This window comes from Podarcis liolepis, assembly GCF_965112155.1.
Source record: "Podarcis liolepis genome assembly, chromosome: 6".
Taxonomy (NCBI): Eukaryota; Metazoa; Chordata; class Lepidosauria; order Squamata; family Lacertidae; genus Podarcis; species Podarcis liolepis.
Genome location: NC_139559.1, coordinates 77,682,023 through 77,708,531, shown reverse-complemented (window position 1 = coordinate 77,708,531; position 26,509 = coordinate 77,682,023). Strand labels below are relative to the sequence as shown.

Below are 26,509 nucleotides of genomic sequence, written 5' to 3'. Positions count from 1 at the left end.
AACTTTACATCCTGAACTTATCGCTGTTCTCAGTCTCCGGGCTGAAGCTCGCAGCTTGGCTCACTGTCATTGTCTTTGTAGTTTCGCTCCATTCTGATGGGATTAAACGGGTATTTGAACTATACGCAAACTCGGTCTGTTATATTTAGATGATGGTTTTTTATTGCCCTATGCCTGGCCTTGGCATTACACAGCAAATTTAATGAATGTATCTATCTGTCTGTCTGTCTGTCTGTCTGTCTGTCTGTCTATCTATCTATCTATCTATCTATCTATCTATCTATCTATCTACACATCTCTCTCTCTCTCTCTCTCCACTCCTGATATTACTGTCAGCAATCAGCAGTATGAACTTCCAAACACAGCAAAGAGAAGAAATAAACAATCTTTAGTTTCTTATATGAAGGTGAAATGATGCCATACATTTATTTCTTCCATTACAGTGGTACCTCGGGTTAAGTACTTAATTTGTTCCGGCGGTCCGTTCTTAACCTGAAACTGTTCTTAACCTGAAGCACCACTTTAGCTAATGGGGCCTCCTGCTGCCGCCGTGCTGCCGGAGCACAATTTCTGTTCTCATCCTGAAGCAAAGTTCTTAACCTGAAGCACTATTTCTGGGTTAGCGGAGTCTGTAACCTGAAGCGTATGTAACCTGAGGTACAACTGGATTCCCGTTAACCCACTCAGTGATTTAATTTAAGAAAGTAAACAAGCACAATCAAGTTAAAGTGCGTATTGCTGACATTGCCCAGGAGCCAAAGAATTGTGGAACCAGTTCCATGAGTCCAATAAGGCCACCCCTACAAAATGTCGTGCAGTACGCTCCATGAAACTGGAGAATGCTTCAAAAGCTGTTTGGGAGGTGACAGAGGGCTCCTCTGTTAAACAAAACAAATAAGTTCAAGATGCAGTACTCTAATGTGAGCCTAAGTAGCTCCTAGCATCCCAGTCATTACGTTATGTCAGTTTGTAACTCACCTAAGCATAAATGCATAAGTCCATGTTTCTGGTGGTGTTATTGCAACTGAAAACCTCTAATGCCCTCTGTTGTGACTGTGAGCATAACTCTCTAGTTTTTCGTTTCCTCACGCATATGACAACTAAGAAGATATGGAAGCATTCCAACAAATTCCACTAGTAAATCACCTTAGCGCTTTTGCTGAAGTAGGAACCTCTAACATTCAAATTGAGTTTTTCTTTCAGGACAATTCAGTGGCAGCCTAAGTTTGAAAAACCCACTTTGTTTTCAAACCCTGCCCCCATATTTAGCTTTCTTCATAATTCCTTTGGAATGTTGTCCAGCCAGGACCCTGCAAATTTGCCTCAAATTTCATGTTAGGTGGAAATTGATTGCAATCCTAATGGAAGATGATGGATTAATACCCTTTTCCCATATACTCCTTCAGTTCAAGGGCATCTATTCTGCTTCATTCTATAACTAGGAAGCCTTACATGATAGGAAGAGGAAGATAAGTAAGTAAAATATAGGCTTCCTCCTTGTATCAATATTTTATATAGTCTCCCTTCCCACCTAGGCCTTTGTTCTTCTCAGTTGGCCATAAGTTAAAAGTTCCCTCCACCACCCCCAAATCCGCACTGCTCAGCAACAACCGTCCTTCACCTTTCATCTTCCAACCAATCATGTCAAAGCACTGTTGCACACAAAAGTCATCCATTTATGTCACCAACAGATGCTTAACTATTGCCATGGAGAACAAAAAGGAAGAGAAGGGGTAGTGGATTGTACGTTATAGTTTTCTATTGTTTCCAAAAGCCCATCTCTTTTCTATTTTTGCTAAAGTAAAATAAATGTGGGTCAGTGCAAGCAGGAGCTGCGATAGATATTTCAAGACGTTCCAAAAGAAAACTCAACCTAAAATGGCCCAGTGATCAAAATCCTGCGAGCCAACTTGGTTACATGGATAATCATGTGCGTGCTTCAGATTGATTCATTACTCACAGACTCAGCATCGGTACCTAAAAAAAGATAAGATGGCAAATGCCAAATGCCATGGGTCCTGCAGGGCCCATAGCTGCCAGTGCCAGCCTTCTTCTTGTAATGGTCCAGCATTTCAAAGAAAAGAACCAGGCAAGATGGCAGTGATGCCACCTTGATTTTCCCACAATTCCTCTGGGCCTCTCTTCAGAGGGCCATACTGTGCACCTCCACCTGTTCTGACTGCTGCTCACTGTAGTGGCACTGCCCACACTGCTGCCACCTGCCATGCCTGGGAGACTCACAAGGGTGGCATTGCCCAGGTTCCTCTCAAAACAGGCACCTGTTGATAGGTGTGTCAGTTTGGCAAGTCAACAATTTGTGTTGATGGGCAAGTCACTTGAAACCCCCTAATTTCAATTAGGTTACTTCTTACATTATAGTCATAATAGTCCTTTCAGTGTACTTTTATGTATACATATAATTACTAAGATAAGGCCAGTTTGGGACAGTTGACCAGGGCAAATGGTTCAGCAGAGACAAATCAGGCATCATATGACAGCATGGAACAAGGAGTCTTTCCAGGGGCAAAAATTGGTTGTAAATCAGGAACAATAACAACCAAGAACATTTGGTGGTTCCTTATACATCACAACTGCAGCGTACTGTACCTGCCATGTTTTAGATGTTTCACTTTACACTTTACACAAAAGAGTTGAATTGTGTAGTCCCACCTTCTGTTTTGTATCTCAAAGTGGCAGGACTTTGGGAGGGCAACCTGAGAGCACATTCTTCTGACATCAGTTGGCTCTGAAAAATCTAAATGTATCCATTCTCCTAGTGTGATTTTAACAAATGCTATTGGACTACTTTTCTTGTTCCCGACTCATTTAACGGTACATAGCAGCTCCACAGAAATCAGCAAACACATTTGATTATGGAAGGATGTCACATTCTGTGTTTATTCATCAAATGACAAGCATTTACTGTTACAAAAGGAACATTTTCAGATTTCATTCCCAACCTGTGATGCCCCCCTTCTTTGAGAACTGCAGTGGACTGAACCAGTTTGTGTGAAAGCATAAGGCAGACAGTATATTAACTTCACTTTTAAATCTATGACCTTGGGCATTTGAGCTAGTGATTAAGTCCCCGCAAATCCAATCAGCTGCACATTAACTCTTATTTATTCATTTTTAATGTGTTACAATGATCTTCATCTTCTTATTCAGAAGAAAATAAACTTGCATTGTTAATTCTTTTAAATCACCTGGAAAATGAAAAGAACCATATTTTAATGATCTGGGTATACAGACCTCATATATAGCCAGAGCAATTTAATAAGCTCATAAAATGAATGCCTCTCTGTAGGTGTAGAAAACTAATAAATGTTTGATGTGTAGTATAAACACATTTTCCTATATTCCATCCATATCAGACACCTCTTACCCTTCCTTTTTCTTTCTTTCTCTGAGCGTCACTTTTTGTGCTCCTCTATCGCCTTTGGATTTCCCCCAAACTATCTTGAAAGCTCATTTTTGAGTCCCTATCAGCTCCACACCTGCGTTGACCAACCTGAGTCCTCTTTGCAGGGTTTATTACAGTGTGTAGTGTTTTCAAGAGTACTTAGGTCACGGTGCTGTGCCACTAATACAGCTATTATTATTATTACTACCAGTAGTCATTGTAAATAGTATTCAGATCACTATTATTACCATTAGTATTATCATCACTATTGACACTACTAGTAGCATCCTTTTTTGGTTTTTGATAATAATGTTTATTTGTTTTTGATTACAGTCCAATAATAGTCTCATTATAGCAATGCTAAATTATAACACAATTACAAATACCAATCATTCAGATACCAAATTATATAATTTAGGTGACACACCCCCCCCGTGTGCTAGAATTGATGGTTTGATGATTTTCTTTATTTCTGCATTCCAACATCTTATTCATTTCAATTACACTCCAGTCAAGATAACAATTCCTTATACAACAACTGCAATATTAACAACATCCATTCGTATTAACACATTAAATGATTCACAAAACTACAGGTGAGGCACTCAAACTATAACCTTATTCTTCCTATGTGTGGCAGTTATTCTTTCTGTGATATTTTTTCCTGTCCCTGTAAAATGTTATGTCTATCTTTGTTGCTGTTCTCCATCATACATTAGGCGGAGCTAATATCCCACTGTTGTTCCAGAAATTCTCCTTTACTCTGTCCCATGCTTCTTTGTTTTGCAGCTGCAAAAATCACACTGTTCCAATAAATAACCTGTGTTTGCCATTTTCCCACTCAGCCTGGAAAGGAGAGTGATCTGTTGAACTGCAAATGATTCAGTAATGAAGTCATTAAGCACCCTTAAACCACATGTAATATTTCCATCTTCCTTTTATTTTATTTATTTTATTACTTAAAATATTTGTAGACTCCTTCCCCACCTGTTTGAAATGGTGTATGCTATTCAAAGTCAACATATTAAGATAATACAATAGAAGAAAACATCCAGCATTAGTTATGAAAATGCTCCCCATGCTATTAATGCAATCAAATCCCTGCTGAAATATAAAAAGAAATAGCCCAAATGGAAAATAGGCAGAGACGGGCTCCATCTCATGTTGGAAGGCAAACTATTCCCAAGCCTGGGGGCCACCGGCCTAAACTCCTGCTTTTAGGTCATACCAAATGAGGCTCAGTCCCTTGACTGTAATTACCGTATTTTTCGCCCTATAGGACGCACCGGCCCATAGGATGCACCTAGTTTTTTGGGGGGGAAATCAAGGGAAATTTTTTTATTTCCCCCCATGTTTGCGCAGCCATCCCCAAGCTAGAAGAGGGAGACGGAGCGCTCCGTCTCCTTCTTCTGCCTTCAGGGACAGCTTGCCCCGCTGTCCCCCCAGCTTGTGGGGCTGGCGGGGGGGAGAAGCAAATTGTCCCCCGAGTTTGTGGGGCTGGCAGGGGGGAGAAGCAAGCTTGCTTCATCCCCCCCCCCGCAAGCCTCCAGATCAGGTCGGGGAATAGTGGGGTGGTGGCGCTGCGCCTCCCCGCTGTCCCCCGAGCTTTTGGGCTGCAGGCTGCTGCCCGCAAGCCTTGCGAGCCCGCAGGACATCCCGCCGGGCTTGCAAGACTTGCAGATAGCTTCCTGAAGCCTGGAGAGTGAGAGGGGTCGGTGCGCACTGACCCCTCTCACTCTCCAGGCTTCAGCGAAAGCCTGCATTCACCCCATAGGACGCACACACATTTCCCCTTCATTTTTGGAGGGGAAAAAGTGCGTCCTATAGGGCGAAAAATACGGTACTTTAAGAGCAGGGCATGGGGAGCAAAGTATAGCCCCTGTTTTAATTTCCATGTATGCTGTGGGAGACATACTGAAGAACCAGTATAGCCATTTCATACCTGATTGCTATGCAAAGTGACTCTCAGTAGATAACACCCAGGAGACCGCATTCTCCCAGAGGTTTGCCTATATGGAGTCATTTGCATCTGCTAGTGCAGTTTTTATCTGTCAATTAAAAGATCCAAAGAAAGAGCAAATAACAACAACAATAACAAGCCCACTTCCTCCCCGCCTGCCCTCAATCAGCATTCAAAACTCCCAGAAACCCTTCTTTACGGAACAAATTGCAGTTTGTGGTGAAATTGGCGCATTCGTTTACAATTAAATTTAGAAATTTAATAAAAAGATATCTCTTGTTAGGGAGGGAGGAATACTCAGCCCCTGGTTGAAGTGTCTGGAAAGCTCAGTTATGAAAAAGGCCGATGTTCAGATCCAAATGTACGATCAAAGCGCGGCAATAAATAAGTGCGACAGAAATGATAAGCAGTTCTAATGCACCAACCCTTAAACAAAACAAAAACAAAAATCATTTTAGTATAAAATTAAAGAGCAGGAAATAGATGGCAATGCTGAATTATAAGGCTGCTGGGTGTGATTATGGCATGTATAATTAAATGGATGAGAGATCGTAAAAGGGGAAGAAAATCTAGGTGAAAGGAAATACAAGGAAGAAAGACCTTTTTTTTAAGGGTTTGGAGTCAAATTCAGAACAAGGAGAGAAAACTTTGGATAAAACCACACCATACTGTACTAGCTGCATATAGCCAGAAGACAAATATAAAATGTAGTATAATGTTAGGCAGGTGATTAATTATACTGATTATACTGATATCTTGACCATTTTGCAAACCAGAAATCGAGCTCTTTGCCTTCAGGTAGTACCTTTCCAAGACACAGATATTTTGTTATCTAGCAGGGAGAGGCAGGGGCTGCTGGTGTTACAGGCTTCCTTTACCAGTTGAAGCACTGAGGTCCAGCCAGTGTGGTGTAGTGGTTAAGAGCAGTGGACTCGTAATCTGGGGAACTGGGTTCGCGTCTCCGCTCCTCCACATGCAGCTGCTGGGTGACCTTGGGCCAGTCACACTTCTTTGAAGTCTCTCAGCCCCACTCACCTCACAGAGTGTTTGTTGTGGGGGAGGAAGGGAAAGGAGAATGTTAGCTGCTTTGAGACTCCTTCGGGTAGTGATAAAGCGGGATATCAAACCCAAACTCTTCTCTGAGGGCCTTCTGGCGGTTCCTTCGCTGTGAGAAGTGAGGCTACAGGGAAGCAGACAGAGGGCCTTCTCAGTAGTGGCACCCGCCCTTTGGAACACCCTCCCATCAGATGTCAAGGAAATAAACAACTATCTGACTTTTAGAAGACATCTGAAGGCTGCCCTGTTTAGGGAAGTTGTTAATGTTTGATGTTTTATCGTGTTTTTAATATTCTGTTGGGAGCTACCCATAGTGGCTGGGGAAACCCAGCTAGATGGATGGGGTATGAATAATAAATTATTATTGTTATTATAACCACATAAGTATTTATGGATGTGGCACTGGCAGTCCCATAGATTTTCAGACATTTTCTCTATATTGCGTCTAAGGAATGCACCACGTATTGTCTCGCATTGTTTTATTAACAGACTACCTTAGGTAATCTAATTTGGTACAGCAATAAAAATTTTCATTTTATGTCATGTACTTAAAAGAAAAATACATACAAAAAGGTGGCTTTACTGAACTCATTACCTACTAAATCAAATGAGCACTCTTGCCTTATGTTTAATGTTCTCAGAATGTTTTGAAACAGTTCAGTCAACAGGTACTGCCATTTTAGAAAAACCTTTTAAGTCCACGGAAGAAGTTATGAAGCACATCACTCAAACTGAAACCTTGACCTTCTCTTTGTATTATAACGTTATACAATTGAGCCAGAAATGGAATGTTTTCTCCCCAGCTCAGATGATGAGCTTTAAAAGAAGTAGAGAATATATGGGCATAGGGCTGGAATAGCCAACATATTGTCCTTCAGATGTTGGTGAACTGCAACCAGTGGTGACTGGTGCCTATTGAGACTGGTAGAGCCAAAAGCAGGAAGACCAACAGTAGGTGGCACCAAAGCCAATGACTGGCAGAGCCAACTAATTCAAGTTTTGTCCCCATCCTTCTCCCTGCTGAATTCTAATAGGGACAAATCTGAGATGAAAGAGAAGGAAGTTGACAGTCAGTGTTGTAAGTAAGTAAGCAGGCAGGCATGGTGGGTCTATCTAAGGGCAGACTGAGGTTGGTGGGGCAATGCTCTGTTTGCCCTAATGAACTAACCTTCAGTGGCTGCAATTTCCATCAGCTTCAGCCATCCTGGCCAAAAGGACAGGGATAATGGAAGCAGGGCCGTCTTACCCATAGGAGCTACAGGTGCTGGGCACCCGGGTGCCGGGCTCTCAGGGGCACCAGGCCGAGAGTCCGGGGCCTGAGAGCTGAGTCTGGGGAAGAGCCCACCCATCGGTCGGAGTGCCGTGATGGGCTCTTCTGCTGCAGGCGGCTCTGCGCTGTGAGTTCAGGGGCGACTAAGCCAGCAAGATTGCGCTGGTCCCGAGGGTTAACCATGAGGCGAGGTCCGAGTCCAGTCCGAGGTCGAGGGTGCGGTATGGAGGCAGTCCGTCAAAGCTGAAGCAGGGTCCAAGGCAGGGAGTCGGGTAAGGTCAGGAACTCTGGCAGAAGAGCAGAACAGGGTGCAGGCAGGAACAGGCTAGCAACAACGTTGCTCCCGCAACTTGGGACAGGGCCCGAGGCATAGGGCGGCCCCGGTCCACAGGTGACTCGCCTCTCCTGGCCTGGAGGCGAGCACCCCTCCTGTGGGAACTTAGTTCCCTCCGCCTTTCTGCCCTGAGCCTCTGCAGCTCAGGAGAGGCTGGAGGGTTACTGGACCCAGAGGCAACCTCGGCTTCCCCTGACGGGGCTGAGAGTGAAGCACCTGCAGGCAATGGGTCCTCCATCACCTCAGGAGCCAGAGCAGACTCAGCTGGTGCCTGCACCTGAGGATCCAGCACAGGTGAGGACCCTTCAAGCTCAAGCCCCAGCCCCGGCTCAGCTGGTTCTGCCTCCTGTGCAGGCTGGGATTCCTCAGGTTCAGCCTCCGAGTCCGAATCCCAGGCCATCACAGAGATGCTGATGTGGCCGGCCAGCTCCGCCCTTCTGCGCACCTGCGACTGGGCAACCTGGGGGGTGGATCTTTGCACTCCGGCACCACATATGCTTAAGACAGCCCTGAATGGAAGAGGACCATTACCTTCTTTGGCCACCGTGGGGGAAAGGATTCTGGACTAAATGGACCTTTGGGCTGATCTATCCCTGCTCTCCATATGTTCTGAGGTCATGTAGGAGAAATCCATGCCACAGTGTTTTCGCAGCCCAGCCCTTATGTCAGGAATGAATGGAGAACCTGTGACCCTCCAGTTGTTGCTGGACTATATATCTCATAATCCTTGACCACTGACCATGCTGAGTGGGGCTGATGGGAGTTGACATCCATCAGCATCTGAAGTCCCACACATTTCCCATCTCTGCCCTATGCTGTGGTAGAAAAGAGCCACAGCTTGGACTCCTATAGGCTGCTGCATTAACTAGCAGACATGAAGCCACTCTGCTGTAGCTCTTCTGTCACTAAAGGAACTCTTGCAAATGAGGGCACACAAATCTGCAGTTATAAGAAGGTAATTTTGCATTCCTATCCACAGTGCGGTCTCCATGCAAAAAAAGAGAGAGAGCTTTTCTTGATATCCATTGCATCAGCAGAACAGGATAATGCAAATAAGCTTCAAGCTATTTCTCATCATAAACAATAACAAGTTGAATTGCTTGTCAATATGCTATTTAGTATTTGGCCTATATGTTCTGCCATTCCTTCATATTTTATACTGAATTTTGGATGATAACATTGGCATTCAGCTTAGTATGATACTCAAAGCCTTCAACACTGCAAAAGCAGCATGCCTAAATGCATATTGTAGCATCCATCAATTAGCTTTGCCACTGAGCAGATGAAAACTGGCTTGGCTTAGAGCATTTGATGGATTTAGGAGCTCCAATATAAAGTGGATCCATACTTTTGTTAGATCTAATTTCTACAAAGGACATTTAGTAGGAGCTAAGGATCAAGAAGCCATTTGGATTTGTTCCCTTTTTAATTAGTTCCCATGGAAGAAATGCTTAAGCAGCTATGAATCTTCAAACTGCAGCTAATTCAAGGCAAAAACAAACAAACCCATCTTTGATTATTCTGTTATTTATTTCATGAAAGCCACGGTCCATCAAGGTAAGCTGGGGCATGTAGAACTTCAAAGATGGCAATGACAAAAGCCCAGAAATTTTTGTTAAAATACCCAGCTTTACATGTTACAAGGAAGTAGAGCACAAAGTTGAGCAGAGGTGCTCAGCAACATTAGAATCATTGCAAGCAGAATTGAGGCAAGCACACATGCCACTTCAGGCATGCCCCCTCACCTTGATTGTGGGCACAGCCATACTTCCGCTTGTCCCCGACTTTCTAGGCATGGGTCCAAGCAGTTTTCCCCTTGCACCACCACCCCTTTCAGCACAAAATTTCAACATCCAGTACATCAATACAGCTGCACACTGCCATCACTGGGCTCCATTGAAAATGGCTTTTCCATGCAAACCAGGAAGTGACCTTTCCAGACAATGGAATAACTTCTTTTCTTACATCTGCAGCTGTGATCTCCTGGGTGACACAGATGCCGTTGGCAGTCAAATGCACATGTGTACTCTGTCCATTTCCCTCCCTCTCACCCACCACTCTGCACAGTCCCAGGCCTGGGCAACCCATGCTATGCCACCATCCAGAATTCTGTGGTTTCTGCAGCCTTGGGGAGTGTTCCAGGGTTGTAGAAGAGCAATTCTTACCAACCATAAGGGAACCAAATCCATTTGCATGTGTATCTTCGGGTACTTTCTTCCTTCTGGGCTAGAGCAGCCTTCCCAACCTGGTACCCTTCACCTGCTGTGAGACCACAGCTCCCATCAACCCTGACCATTGTCTATGCTGGTTGGGGCTGATGGGAGTTGAAGTCCAAGACATCTGGGGGGCATCAAGTAGAGGAAGGCTGTACTAGAGGCAAGATGAATGGCTGTCAGCACAACCCTACACGTCTCATTAGGTTTAAGGGGACTTGCTTCCAGGAAAGCAAGTCTGGAATTTGAATCTGAGTATTGAGTATACCTGGATCCTGTGATGTCTAGTCTTTGTTGCCTCTCTCAGCTTCACTGAGCTTTCCTTCCTTCCTTTAGCATCTATTGTGACTGCAGGCATAGATCATCATCACTGAGTGTCAGGTTATGGAAGCTGTTCTGTCTTAATGCTGCTGCGGTTGCCGTTGAAACCCTTGGCTCAGAGCCTGACCTTACCAGAAGCAGCAGCTGCTGCGTCTTAAGCTTCAGTGCATTAACCAAAGAGATGTTAACATCTACACGACAAACTCAGAAACAGCCAAGGCTGGAAGCAGTGAAGTCAGATTTTTGCTGGCAGCGGGTGGCTCCAAGAACCGATGAGGTAAGGGAAGTCAATATCTTGCAAGGCTCCTGGCAACAGTCAGCCATATGTGCCACAAGCCCCCTGTTGGTTAGATTATTGGGCACAGGACTGGGAAAGATGGGCTCAATTTCCAATTTATTCATCATATTGTTAAGTATCCATGTGAAAATCATTGCTAGCTACTGTCAGTTCTCCATCTGGAAAATGGTGATTATGAACTACCTCATAGGACTCTTTTCTGAGAACAAATGGCACTGCAGAAAACAGGGGGGGGGGGGCTTTGTAAACTAAAAAAAGAAGAAGCAACATTGAAGTTGTTCATAAATCCTAGGAATATGTCCTCTTCAGTTATGAAAGCACTCAACATTTCATGTAATTAGAAGCTTTGCACTATCATTTTCCATAATAATTCAGAGGATTCTCTTTTCTCTTTTTGATGGCTGTGGCACACTGAGTTGGCAATTGTAAGGTGTGATTGTGCAATGAAACTATTTTGGAACTGGTAATTGCTAATTGAACACCATCCAGCCCTAGAAATAGATAACTCCCCAACATATCAGTTTGTACCAGTTCCCGTACCCCTGGCAGACATGCAACGATCATTCTGTTTCGGTCACTAAAACTGGAATGTTGTAAATGTGAACATGGTCTGATAGTGAGTTATTCTGCATTTTAAAAAACTAGAATAGTAGATCTGTGTAAACAAGTATGTATCAAAAATGCAAAAAGACATTATATCATCATCAACAAAATAATCTACAGCTCATCTTCTTACATTAAACTATTTTAAAATAATAATAATCCAGATTTCAGTTGGTATTGAATTGCATATTGCAAAATGCAAGGTTTCTGCTACATTTAAATAGCTTGACAAAAAGGATCCACCGATCAAAGTTTTCTGCTTATGAAATTTAGCAGGAACACACCAGTCCACAGCATCTTCCTTGGCAGTAAAGCCTCACTCCAAAACAGTGCATGTGACAGCCTAGGAAGAGGGAGATGGAGGCCTTTATGAGACAAACTTGGCTATTCCGTGAGGCTTACTCCCATGTGATACAGAGTGACTTGCACCTGCCTTGCTACCTTTCCAGAAGAGAAATGAACAAGGAGGCACCACCGATCTCTTCCACCATTGATTCATCTGGTCATCAGCTGCTGCAGCACTCTTTGCAAATAAACCATTTGTCATTTGTTCCAGCAGCTGCTGCTTCCTAATTGGTTGCTGCCCAAGCAAACTACCTGTATCCAGTTTGCAAAGATAGCTGCACTGGTGGAGCAGGAGGACAAAACAGAGAATCTCCTTATTTGAGACTACGCAAGGCAGTGAAGGTAAATAAGTAAAGCTGGGATCCAATACATGGTTTGATGGGAACAAGTCTCATTGACTAGGGAATGGGTGGGTCCAGTAGTGTAGCATGGGTTGCTCACACCCGAGGCCATGTGTAGAGGGTGGGAAAGAAATGAATGGAGTATGTGCACATGTTGTCTGGAGATGTCATTTATTGGTTCATATGAAGAAGCAGTTTTCAACAGAGCCCAGCAACAGAAGTACAGTGGTACCTCCGGTTGTGAACGGGATCCGTTCTGGAGCTCTGGTCGCATCCCGAGGAATTTGCAACCGGAGGTGCCATTTCTGTGCATGCACGCAGCACATAGAGTGCTTCTGCACATGCGGCAAAACCCAGAAAAATACTTCCAGGTTTGCCATGTATGGATCCTGAAAGATACGTAACCGGAGGTGAACGCAAGTAGAGGTACCACTGTATGCATCTGTATTAAGGCAGCAGCAAGTGTTGAAATTTTGTGCCCCCTGACAATTTTGAGCCCAGGGTAATCGCCCCTGTGAGCCCCCCCATGCTACACCACTGGGTAGATCACTGTATTAAGGCCCTATATGCACTATGAATTTTAAGCAATATTATATCACTTTGAGAGTCATGGCTTCCTCCAAAGAATTCTGAGGACTATAGTTTGTTAAGGGTGCTGGGAATTGTTAGAAGTCTCAGAAGTAAGACCCATTGAGTCTAGAGCGGCTTGCTTCCCATAAGTTGGCCTCGGATTTGAGCCTCAAACATCTTTCTCCCATTTTCATGCTTTCTTAAATGTACAGTGGTACCTCAGGTTAAGAACTTAATTCGTTCCCGAGGTCCATTCTTAACCTGAAACTGTTCTTAACCTGAGGCACCACTTTAGCTAATGAGGCCTCCCACTGCCGCTGCGCTGCCGCCGCGTGATTTCTGTTCTCATCCTGAAGCAAAGTTCTTAATCTGAGGTAATATTTCTGGGTTAGCGGAGTCTGTAACCTGAAGCATATGTAACCTGAAGCGTATGTAACCCGAGGTACCACTGTATATTTTGTTTTTCCTAAGTATGTTTTATTTTGATTTAACCATTTCTTAGTTGTGTTATTCGATTATTCTCAAGCCTTGACATGTCCCCAACTTTTGTTCTGCTATGGTCTACACAAAGCAACCTAAAGAGCTTTATAAAAACTCCTAAATAGATAGCACATCATGCTGAAATTGTCTTTTAAATGAGTTGTAGAGTGTAAACGTGCCTGTGGGACTGGCCAATACATGTTGGGAAGCACATAACATATATTTACACTGACTCTTATCGAAAGAATACACGACTGGAAAAATTCAAAGACAGCCCCTGAAATGCACTGCTTCAAAAATGCATCATGAAAAATATCATGCTTACCAAAGAAGAGACCTTCAAGTCCCTTTAGGATATTTAAGCTACAATATTTGAAGAACTTGGTGGCTGAAACTGAGAACCATAAGTCAGAAAACAATTATATTTGACCCTAGCGACAGCCTTTTTGTGAGTTGTTATGGAGCAACTGAGAAATTTCATTGCCCTTTGGGAGGATCAATATCTATAAAACAGACACGGTTAAGAGAGACAACAAAAATAGTATACAATTTGTTTCTTTTTATAAAGAATGTGCTTTCCCCTTCCCCCTCCACCCCCACTGAAATCTTTGGCACTGCACACAAACAGTTTGGGTTTGGTAGTTTTCATAGTTCTCTTTCTCTCAATATAGGCAGCTTTTGGCTTAACTGCATGTGGCTGTCAAGATACGGCAGATAGTGAGTGGCAGAAAGAGAGGGAGACCATTTTGGGTTCTGGCCCCGCCCACTGCCAGCATGCAACCCCTGACAGATTAACACTGAGGGAATATGCCCCTCCGCAGAGGGGAAACGTGCTTCTCCACTGCTGAGGGAGAAGGGACTATATATTATTGTGCTTAAGGGCCAGATCATACCTCAAAATAAATAGTATTGGATATTTCACCAGTATTTGTTGCTACACGACTGGTACAAAACCAAAAGCTTACTGAAAAGAAAAGAACACTTTAGTAGCTGGCAGCCACTGAGAGTGACCGGCGCAACCTGGTCAGATGGGCAGTACATAAATATTATTATTATTATTATTATTATTATTATTATTATTATTATTATTATGTACATCGGGGAGGGCTGTGTAGAGAGAGTCTATTCCTTTAAATTCCTAGGAGTTTATCTCAGGGAAGACCTTACTTGGAAGATCAATACAACCCAGGTGTTTAAGAAAGCCCAACAGAGACTCCATCTCCTCAGAGTATTGCGAAAGAACGATGTCAATCAACATCCTTCTACCGGTCCACAATGCCCATTCCGAACTTCAGGAGGAGGGGGGGTTGCGGGCTCACGACCCCGCCCACACATAAGGGATTCCCTTATTTGCATCCCCTGCAGCGCCAGCCAATCGGCTGGTGGCAGGGGCGGGCCTTCCAGAGGCCACATAAGGTCGGGGCAGCCCTCTGCTTGCCCCTTTTCTTCCTAGCTGCTGACCACGTGGAGCCGGTACTTTGAAGAGGACTTTTAAAAGGGAGGTTCCGCCTTGTTGTTGCTGTTGTCCAAGCTAACCCCCTTTGCATGTACCTTGCATTTTCCTACTGCTTCCCCCTCATTCTTCCTTATTTTCTCATTTTATTTCCAAAGCTTTTCTCATTGTTTCCGTCTGCTGAGCATATTTAGTTCCAGAAATTCTATGTTACCCTTAAGACTTTACGCCTAGTGTTCTCTGCCTCCCGACTATACTGCCTAAAGTTCTCCTTTACTTTTGGGTGCATGTTTCTGGGTTAGTGACTTTGTTTTGCCACAGTGCAGTTTTCCTCACTGCCTGGTTACTTTGCTTTTATTTGTATTATTTTGGCCTTGGCACACGTGCGCTTGCAGCTGCATCCGCCTACCTACTATCCTCTTTGCCTCTACGTCCTCTTAAAGCTTGTCTTAAAGGCAGTGGGTTCCGTGCCGGCTAATTTGGGCTTTTCAGCGCTCCTCCGACCAGCGGATAGCCACTCTGTGTGTGCATTTGTGTGTGTGTGTGTTCCTCAGCACCCTGGCGAACTAAGGGGAGATGCTCTGTTTGTGCGCCTGTGTGCTTGCAGTATTGCTGTGAATTCCTGTGAGGGCTTTTCCAGCAGCTTATTATTATTTCAACTCACCCTCTTCCCCCTTCGTTACCCCCCCCGCCCTACTCTGGAATTTTGTCCCTCCTGAGCTGATATTGTCCTCCCTCCCCCTTCGCTAGCTGGCTTTGTGTCCTTCTCTAGCAGGCTCCGTGGTGTGGCTTGGAGCCCTTCCTCCCCTTTCAGGGGGCGGCAGCTCCATTTACAAACTTCTTTCAGAAGACTGCATTGCCCCAATTTTGCTATTGTCCCATTTTGCTGCTTATTGCTTTACCTTAAACCCTTCTGGGTCGGCCTGGTGCTTCTCTCCCGCTGTTGCCCCATAGTAATAAAACCTATCGCTGGGTGTTTCTTTATCCCCTTTAGTTTTAAAACTTTTCCTGTGCACCGGACTTGCAATCCCCCCCCCCCTGCTTGGTTTAAGAGTGTGCAGCTATACTGCAGCTGCATCCCCAGGGTAATTCTGTTCAGCTTACTCCAAAGTCTTTGTTGGTTGAACTTGCTATCCAAAGAACTACTTAGTTGAACTCGATTTTATTTGCCTGGCATTTATTGTTATATTAGCTGCTTTCAGCATTTGTTTTACTTGGGAGACGCAGTCACACCCCCACTCCCCTTCCCCTCGCATTGTCCTTTGATCACCGGCCAGGGTTGCTTTGTTTTCCCTTAAGCACCGAATAGCTGGGCAATTAATAGCCTCCTGGTCTTACAGAAGGCAGCTTATGCTTTAGCTGCAGAACCAGTTCTCTTTTGTTGTTCTAGTGACACCTTTACTGCCACCCCCTTGCGTCCCCTTTGTCTCCGGGCGGGGCTGCTTTACCTGCAGTCGTCTCCGCCCATTGCTCACAGCAACTGAGTCACTTCAATATAATTGCTGATAGTATCAGCAGTTCTTGAAATTCAGTTTGCCAGATATATTGCAGATTAATTGAAGCAGGCCCCCCTGGTGGAGGCAGGTTCCTTACCATCTGATATCTAGTGGTCAGCAGTGGTCTCAATTTGCTAATTAATTCTGCAAAATATTATTTACATCTAATTTAAAATATCAATCAGGTAATTTGATCACGCCATTCGATTTGCACCAACATATTCAGTAATTGATTAGAGACTAATTTAAGAGGCTTGAGATTTTACTAAATGGGGATTACATTAATTTTATATTATGTTAACTGATTTGAGATGCTTGAATAAAGTCTGAATTTGACCAGTTTATTGGACACAATAGGGTGCTAATTAACCAGTAGCAATAGCTAGTGTAAATTGATAGCGGCTTTATAGTAACTTTAATTACATTGTAATAATTTATTGAGAATTAGTGTATCAATGATTAGCAAGATATTTACTGGTTAAATAAGTAAATAAATAAATAAAATAATAATAATTTAAAATAATAATAATAATAATTAACAAAATAAATAAATAAAATTAATAATAATAAACTACCAGGCAGGATACATTGTCGCTTAAAGACAGGCAGTTCGTGGTACATTGTTGATTCAGGTACGCGGATGGCCAATCAAAGATACATTGTCTTTGGCAGCATTTTCCTTCTGCTGTGGCCTCCAGCATAACCTTATGTTTTTCAAACTGTTAGTTAAAGGGACATTTCCATTTGATTGCAGTGTGGGGGCCGCCCATTGTTCCATCCCTATATGCTTGTGTGTTATTTAGCTGTGTCTATCTGCCTGACCCTTTGCTTGGTGGCAAATAAATAAATTTATAGGCAAATACAAACCAGTCAAGTGAAGAATAATTATTTCATATCATCATTAGTTATGGTAGACAATTAATAGCATCATCAATTAATAGCATCATCAATTAATTCTACTTACAGTGGTAATTATTTGAACAAATAATACTGGAATAGATTGTAATAAATAACAATAACAATAAATAATAGAACAACAATAAATAAATAAATAAATAAATAAATAAAAATGAATAGATAAATAACAGAATAAAATACTACTAATAATAAATAAAATAAGTGGATGTAATTTATTTATTTAATTTTTTTTTGAAAATTATTATAATAAAGAAATAAATAATGATAAATATACATTAATAATAATAACAGAGAATAAGTGGAATGATGTCACATACCAAGATTAAATTGATTGATTAATTAAACAAATCCATAGATAAACATATAAATAAACAAATAACATAAAAAATAAATAAAATAAAATTCATTAATAATAAATAATTTACATATATTTCAGAACCCTCAGTTGGTTAGAGCGTGGTGACAATAACGCCAAGGTTGCAGGTTTGATCCCTGTACGGAACAATTATATATTCCTGCTTTGCATGGGGTTGGACTAAATGACCCTCAGGGTCCCACACAATTCTAGAGAGCCTGGATAGCTCAACTGGTTAGAGCATGGGGCCGATAATGCTAAGGTTGCTGGTTTGATCCCCGTATGGGAGCCCGGTATATTCTGCATTGCAGGGGATTGAATGAGATATTATAATATGAAGTAGGAAGCATCTTATTTTAAGAATTTTTTTTTTAAAAAAAAGAATAAATAATAATAATAATAAATATTAATATATATAGAGAGAGTAATAAATAGCACACGCAAGCACATACTAATGGGATAAACAATTAAACATTTAACTGAATGCTTGAGAATCATTGTTTATTTTAAGTAAAGCAATCATTAATTAGTATATTTGTTTCAGAATCAATAACACGTCCCTGTACAACCGCTTGTAAACGGTGGCACGTGTTTGTGGCAGTAGCTTTAGCATGCTATCCTTGGCGCCTAAGAGGAAGCGCTCTGCAACGGAATCAACTCACACCTCAGGCTGCATGGGTGCCAATAGCCGTAACTCATCGGGGGTGCCACATGGATGGGATAATAACCCCAAACATATTTCACACTGCCTAAATGCATTTAGATCGTTCATTGATGATTATGAGCAGTGTTTTTTCCGATCAATCCCCTATAATGAATAATTATTTCATATCATCGCCAGTTACGGTAGACAATTGATAGTATCAGTAATTAATTCTACTTACAGTGGTAATTGATTGAACAAATAATACTGGATTAGATTTTAACAAATAACAACAATAATAAATAATAATAACAATAAATAGATAAATAAATATCAGATAAATAATAATAGAATGATAACAACAACAATAAGGGGGTATAGATCAGTGGTAGAGCATTTGACTGCACATCAAGAGGTCCCTGGTTCATATCCGGGTGCCCCCCCCCCCACAGCTCCCTCCTCTCCGAATGAATTCTTCGATCGGGCACTAAGACTTATCCGGAATTTTGGTTACGAGGCACTCTTGGCAAAATGTGACATAGTCAGCCTTCTGTCTATTGCCAGTTCATCCCAATGACTCTCATTTGCTGGGATTCAAATTTCAAGGGAAATATTACATTGTCAAGGCTATGCCGATGGGTTGTTCTGCAGCCGGCTCGGCCAGACTTTGCTCCATATCCTTCCTGTGTTAGGAGTAATGGTCAAGCAGAGGGGAAGCAGTTCATTTTGAAAACATAGATACACGGGGGAGCAAGGAACCTCGCTGGTTCAGGACACAGTTCCAGGAATGATGGTTTCCATGTTAATACATTTTGCCCTGCTGTTAAGGACTTTCCCTCCCAATATGCTCTTAGGGATGCCCTCTGGTCTCTCTGAAGCACCATGAATAAGTTCAGCTAAAGACAGGATGTTTTGCAAGATGTAGTCTCAACAGCACCTTATCACAGCACTGTCTAAGTTTTCTTTTTGTGTGGCTCTGCATGAGTTTTGTTTACACTCAAGGTACAAACTGATACCTTGGTGACTTTCTACTCATTGGGAAACCCAATACTGGCGAATGTGCCTCCCTTCTGGAGGTCTTCTCAGCTTTGGCCCAGGAGCTGGGAGTTCCCCTCACAGCAGATAAGGCAGACCCTCAACGCATCTTACTTGCCTGGGTATAGAGCTTGACACAGCAGCTCAATCTGCCCGCCTGCCAGTGGGGAAAATAGTTGCCCTTAACGAAACTATTTGTCAAACCCTTCACAAAATAATAATAATAATAATAATAATAATAATAATAATAATAATAATAATAATAATAATAAAAAGTCGCTCTTAGAGGGGCCTAGTCCTTGCTAGATCATTTCAACTTCGCATGTAGAGTAGTTTCACCAGGCCGCCCATTTCGCTCACCCTTAGCCAGGTTGTCAGCGGGCCTCAAGCACCCGCGCCATAGAGTAAGACTTATCAAGTCGGTCAAGGCGGATTTTGAGATGGGGATCAGATTTCTGGAACACTACAACGGAGTCTCCCTATGGCTGGAAATCCTTAATTTGGCCTCTGATTTCCAGGTCCACTCCAATGCACGTGCCCGCCTAGCCAGGCTGTCAGTGGTCTTAGACACCCGCACAACAGGGTCCGCCTCCCCAGGTCGGTCAAGGCAGATCTGGAGGTGTGGACGACTTGTCTGGAGATCTACAATGGGGTATCTCTATGGCAGGATGTCTTGAATCTGTCATCAGACTGTCATCAATCCAAGAGGAGTATGCTGCGCACTCCTTTCGCATCGGGGCGGTGACCATACGGTTTACCGGCTGAAAGAATTATGGACATGGGGCGTTGGAAATCTAACGCATACCGGGGTTATATCCGTAAGCCCTTCTAAATTCCCCTCACTTCCCCCCCCCCCGGCATTCCTCCTGATCCGGTTCTCCGATTCTCTCATTTCAGGTACTGATGTGGTTCGATTGTGGGTTATCGGCCACAGCATCGTATATTGGGCAAAACGGCGCGCAGAACACAGGGGCTGGGATGCTGAGTTACGACTACCCAGCAGGGTCAAAGTGTCATGGATCACTAGGTGGGGCATGCGTTGGGAAGAGTTTTTCCCAGCCGTATCCAGGAAAATCGCTGCCGAGGGCCCACCCAGTGCCCTGGTCATCCAGCTGGGCGAGAATGACCTGCCTTATAGAAAAGGGGTGGACTTGATGTGGAACATTATCAATGACTTGGAGTTGTTGAGGGGCATCCCATGAAAACATTGCAATAATTTGGTCATCTTTGCTGGAAAGGCGATGTTGGCGGGACGCGGAGAAACCCGTGGCCGTGAATAAGGCAAGGAGGATTGTGGAGCGCGCGGTGGCACGTAGAGTGGCCACGTTGGGCGGACGGGTCATCCAGCACCCATGCATACGGTTTGACAAGGAAATGCTTTATCGCTGGGATGGCGTGCATCTATCTGATGCTGGCAATGATATTTGGTTGGCAGATATTTTCAAGGCGTTAGGGATTGGTTACAGGTTTGAGGGTATTGGCGGCGAGCCGGCTTACGGCTCGGGTGGCGGTAGGCATTGGCCGGGGTATTGTTATGCAAATGAGGTTGGGGGGGAGGAACGCCATCACCTCCCCCAATGCTTGAAGGGTAGTTCGTTAAAGGACTCCGAGGGGCGACGCCTCGTCCGAAACCTACGGAGGCTAGGGCCTAAAGCGCGCCCCCGAGCGGTGACCCCTCGGGGAGCGCCTAGGGATACGCATCTCGGGTGGCTCCCCCTGTTGGTGTTTAACCCTTCCCGGTTAGACCGGATAGTCGGTTAGGGGCCAATGCCTAAAGCCAATACCCTTCTTACCTGTAATCAATAAAGTTGTGGCCATTTACGCCCATTAACCTAAATTTCTGTGTCCGTTGTCTTTATTTATTCCACCTGTGGGGGGGGAGGGAATAGCCACGCAATGCCCATTCCGAACTTCAGGAGGAGGGGGGGTTGCGGGCTCACGACCCCGCCCACACATAAGGGATTCCCTTATTTGCATCCCCTGCAGCGCCAGCCAATCGGCTGGCGGCAGGGGCGGGCCTTCCAGAGGCCACATAAGGTCGGGGCAGCCCTCTGCTTGCCCCTTTTCTTCCTAGCTGCTGACGCGGTTTCCCACCCACCCGCCCTTTAGGTTTTGCCACTGACCTTGCTATGGGCTTCGGCTGGTCGCCGCAAGGGGCCTGGTAGGAGTTTTTCCATTTGGCTAATTGGCTGGTTTTCGGAGCCACTTGGTTTTTTCGCCTACCTCGTAGCAATTCGTCACAACTCCCTCGGTTTTGGCGGTAGGCATTGGCCGGGGTATTGTTATGCAAATGAGGTTGGGGGGGAGGAACGCCATCACCTCCCCCAATGCTTGAAGGGTAGTTCGTTAAAGGACTCCGAGGGGCGACGCCTCGTCCGAAACCTACGGAGGCTAGGGCCTAAAGCGCGCCCCCGAGCGGTAACCCCTCGGGGAGCGCCTAGGGATACGCATCTCGGGTGGCTCCCCCTGTTGGTGTTTAACCCTTCCCGGTTAGACCGGATAGTCGGTTAGGGGCCAATGCCTAAAGCCAATACCCTTCTTACCTGTAATCAATAAAGTTGTGGCCATTTACGCCCATTAACCTAAATTTCTGTGTCCGTTGTCTTTATTTATTCCACCTGTGGGGGGGGAGGGAATAGCCACGCAATAGAAAGTGTCCTTTCATACTGCATCACGGTGTGGTATGCTGGTTTGACATCAACTGATAGAAAGTGCCTACAGAGGGTGATGAATACAGCACAAGATATTATGGGCTGTCCCATGAATCCACTGGATGAAGAATGTTGCCTCAGGAGGGTAAGGAAAATTCTCAGGGATGATTCACACCCTGGCTGGCACTTTCTTGATCTCTTGCCCTCGGGCAGAAGCTATAGAAGCATGATTTGTTGCACCAACAGGGTAAAGAACAGCTTCTATCCATGGGCTATTAGGCCGCTGAATGAAAAGATAACAACAGGGCAACTGACTTTTGGGTTTGGTGGTTGTGCGTCAGGAAACGAGCGGAATTAAGACTAAGAGAGCTGAGTGGGGAGTACCCATGTAATCTCACAGTATACAAGTTGTACAAGTTACAATAAAGTATTTCAATTTCAATTTCAGTTTCCATTTAAATTATTATTATTAATCAAGTGACCTCTTTCCAAGTCTGTAAAAAGAAAGTCCCCCCTCCCCCATCTCTGAGGTAGAAGGGGTATCTTAATACTTGGTTTAAGTGCCCATTCATTCTTGGGTGTGAACAGCATTGGATATTTTGGTACAAAATGAAAAGATTATTAAAAAGAAAAGAAAGCTTCAGTCAAGTGACCTCTTCCCAAGTCTGTCACTAACCTCATTAAGCTACTTGAAAATACAACAGTGACTCTCAACCTTATTCGTTCCCTGCAGGCTTTGAAACATATTGAAGGGGAAATAGCGAGGAACAGTGACTCTGCAGCTCTCAGACAGCAAGCTAATAACAGGTTACTCTTCTGAGGTCAGAGATACCCAAGCCATCAAAATGCAAGGTGAGTCGAGCAAAGCAGCCCTTTGGAGAAAATTCTATGTGAACTGAGGAGGTGGGATGGATGCCCAGTAAAATGTCAGCTTATGGCCTTTTGCCTCGTGTTCCAGAGGTTCTCTGCCTCCCCCACCATTGAGTGCCATGACAGCTCACCCCTACAGATGAGGAAATATGGTGGAAGTCAGCTTTGAGTCAGTAACATGTGCAAGGAAATGGCCTGGCAGCCGCCTTTGTGTTAGAGCAGGCGCAGGTAGGTAATATAAAGAAAAGCCCAAAAGCAAAAGCTCCAAAAAGATGGTAAGGAATGGAGTACATTATAATGGTGCCCTTTCGACCTGCTCGCCATAAGTGCTCATCTATAATGCACACTACGAAATGCCCTCATGCTTGACATGCCATCTTCTGCTTCTCTCTCCAAGGAGATGTCTTCGATGGTAATTCAACTGTGTCAAAAGCCAGCTTTTAGCCACAGGAATACAAACAGTTTCATATACACTTCTTTTTTTTAAAAAAAAGAACTGCATAATTGGCAGAATATGGGCTGTAAAAAACACATTCATACTGTAAACTTAAGCCAGCCTTCTGGTGTCCTGCAAACGTCTTGGACTGCAATTCCTCTCAGGCCTAGCCAGCATGGGAGCTGAGGTCCAACACATCTAGAGGGCATGAGGTTAGCAAAGGCTGACTTTTGAGGAGGCCTGCAGAGAACCCGGTGGCTTATCTGTTTACACTGTCTCTTTGGAGCAATAAGTATTTTATTCATCATTTATACAATTGAGTCAAAAGTGGGTGGAGCACAGAGATGTTGAATTGCACCCAACATGGGGGGGGCGTCATCGTGTGTGTGTGATGTCACATGTGTATGACATCACATACATATGTCACTGGCACGCTGGGCTCCTCAAAGGGTTGTGCCAGAGTGCTGGACCTCTGGCACTCTGGCACAGCCCTGTTTACAAGCCCCCAGAGGACCTTCTTGTCTTTACTGGCAGTCTGGGTTTATCAGAGGGTTGCACAAGAAGAAGACGAAGAAGAGTTTGGATTTGATATCCCGCCTTTCACTCCCTTTAAGGAGTCTCGAAGTGGCTAACATTCTCCTTTCCCTCCCCCCCACAACAAACACTCTGTGAGGTGAGTGGGGCTGAGAGACTTCAAAGAAGTGTGACTGGCCCAAGGTCACCCAGCAGCTGCATGGAGGAGCAGAGACGCGAACCCAGTTCCCCAGATTATGAGACTACCGCTCTTAACCACTACACCACAAGAGTGCTGGACCTTCAGTGCTCTGGTGTGACCTCTGAGCTTCATGATTTTCTATTTTTGGCTGGCTTAGTCTGGATTTTGCTGGCACAGTCAGTCAACTTTTCCTCCTTCCAGGGGAAAAAACACGAATGAATAACATTAAACCCCATTGATTGATGATCTTCTAAAATTAAATGTAGTATGTTCCCCTACTTTAACATAATTCATTGCTTATGGAAAAATCATCTCTGCCCTGATGACCGGTACAATTATATGCTTCATTAAAGTGCCATGTATGTCCTTAAGCACCCACACTGATTGATCGTGGCAGCAGTAAAGAGCTCATAAACCTTTGTGAGTGTATAGATGCTCTTGGATAAAACCTGGGCACAGTGCACTGCGGGGGTGGGGGCTTCTCGTCTTCCCACCCATGTTGGAAATAAGCAGTTTTACCATGTCCACATGCATACTTTCAGAACATTTTGCTTTCCAGTCTTCACACAGGCAGGAAAGGAAGGGACTTTGCCAATGTCTATAAGCATACCACGCTGTTTCTAAGCAAAGCTTGCTTTCTTGCGCTTGCACTAGTAAGTATTGCAACAATTTCCTGCAAGTGAGAAGAGAAGGCATGAGCTACGGACCTATACAATGGGATCTGTGCAATTCTTTTGAAGCTTATGAAATGCTGGGGATTATGCCAAACTTTTCCAGTTGGGAGAACAGATTGGCAATGGTCTTCTGTGGCTTCCATTTTTGCTGGGCAGCCAGAAAACTACTGTCTGGCCTGGTTCCAGCTTCTTAATGACTCCACACATGCAGTCATTCCTGGCCAATGAACCTTTGATCTACCTCTATGGTAGATCAGCGTTATTATTCCCAATATTGCAGATGGGGGCTGAAGCTGAGAGGGATTTGCTTACTGGCTAGTTACTAGGTGCTAGTGAGCTCCTGAAAGTGTTTGAGCTTTGAATCAAAGGCTTCCTGAGTCACAGCTCAGTCTCTTAGTTCCTCCTAGATACGAGCACTCAGATGGTTTTGATATGGTCAAATGCTGCTCATTTTGCTCTTTTGACTAACACAGAAAGAGCTGGATACATCCACATTTGCAGAGCATCTGGGCACTACATGCCTCTTTACAAAAAGCCAGCGCAAAAGCTGGCTGCTTTTTAAGAAGTGAAGTGGTGTCTATGAATGAAATAGCTAGTTCACTGTAATGAGACGCGATCACACAGTTCCCTTTCATCGTGCTTCCTGTTTGCTTAACTTGTGCTTGCCTGTAGGACCGCGTGCTTAGGCACACACTGGGGGTATTTCATAAGATAGCTGATGTCAGAGAGGAAATAATCTGCCATCTCTCCCACCACCACCAGGAAAAATAAATAAAGAAGGAGCCAAAGTGGCAGGTGGTTTAGAGAAACAAATCCGAGCCAGTGCAATTACTGCAGGACTGAGCTTGCCTTAGGAATGTCGGCTCCGAAGCAGCTATCTGCAAAACAGATTCTAATTTAAATCCTAGTGGGAAACTGAGAGAAAAAAAATGGTTATCACTGACGCTCTGTCGGAGGATGTCATTTCCACAGGAATTGGGCAATTGCAGCATTAAGGAGATCACTTGCTTTGAGAATATAAAGTATTTGTATATGCCTGATGCTGAAGGACTGGAGCTCCAAACCCCTCTATAGCCCCATTCCACAAAATGGGAATTTCCTTGGCACAAAACATCTAAATGTTGGCACTGTATGCTTCCTGGCACATTGCTTCTCCATTGTAAACAGAGGTACAAAGCTTTTGAGTACTGGTTGCTGGAAATGGCAGCAGGTAAGAGTGCTCCTGTGCTCAAATCCTTCTTACAGGTTTCCCAATGGCATCTGGTGGGTCACTGTGAGAACAGGATTTGGGACTAGATGGGCCATTGGCCTGATCCAGCAGGGTCTTCTCATGGTGGCCTCTAACTAACATCCGTCCCAGCAAGCATGGCTGATGGCAGGGATAATAGGAGCCAGTACTCCAAAACACTAGGAGGCAGAGGACAACAAAGTGGAAAAGGCTGCAATACAGTAAAGCTATGATTGCCCATGGAATACCCACTCTTTGAAGGGGTATTCAAAGGGAGTGCAGTTGTTTTATTACTTCATTTGTTTCATTGTTGTTGTTGTTGTTGTTGTTGTTGTTATTATTATTATTTGTACCCTGCCCATCTGACTGGGTTCCCTAGTCCAATTTGTTGGAATTGAATTTATTTCATAACAAATCCTGTTAATTATCCTTATGCACATTGTTATTTGTTTTTGTTTACCATGGATTTCAACAGAGACCCAGCTGCTCTTCTGCTGCCTCTAACTTTTGTGTTTTCCATCCAATTTGGCATGACATATTCAGGCCCTGCCAAATTTCAGACAGATAGGGGGGAAAGCATTCTTGCTTTGTGGGCAATTAAAAGGCCTACGGACACAGCCTGACTCCTATCTAATCTAACAGGGAGAAGGTGGGTTTGGTAGAAACAGTGTAGAATATATTTAAAATACTTAAAGGAACTGTCAGATGGCTGGGAAGATAGTGTGTGTTTTTGCTGCTGTTCTGCAGAATGGCAAAACACAGAGAAACCTGCATGTGTTCTGTTTCTGAACAGAAAAGAGCAAGCACAGGCAAATGGTGACTCCCTGTCCCTCTATTTCAT

General features: G+C 44.1%; 1 long non-coding RNA gene across 4 annotated transcripts in view; it reads left to right on the top strand.

Annotated features, from left to right (window-relative positions):
- Window positions 1-26,509, top strand: part of LOC310710388 — a 168,115-nt gene that overhangs the window by 38,254 nt on the left and 103,352 nt on the right. For all 4 annotated transcript variants that reach the window (XR_014528021.1, XR_014528022.1, XR_014528023.1 and 1 more), the window contains exon 3: window positions 22,479-22,597. This is a non-coding gene — a long non-coding RNA (uncharacterized lncRNA). The remainder of the gene's footprint in view (window positions 1-22,478; window positions 22,598-26,509) is intronic.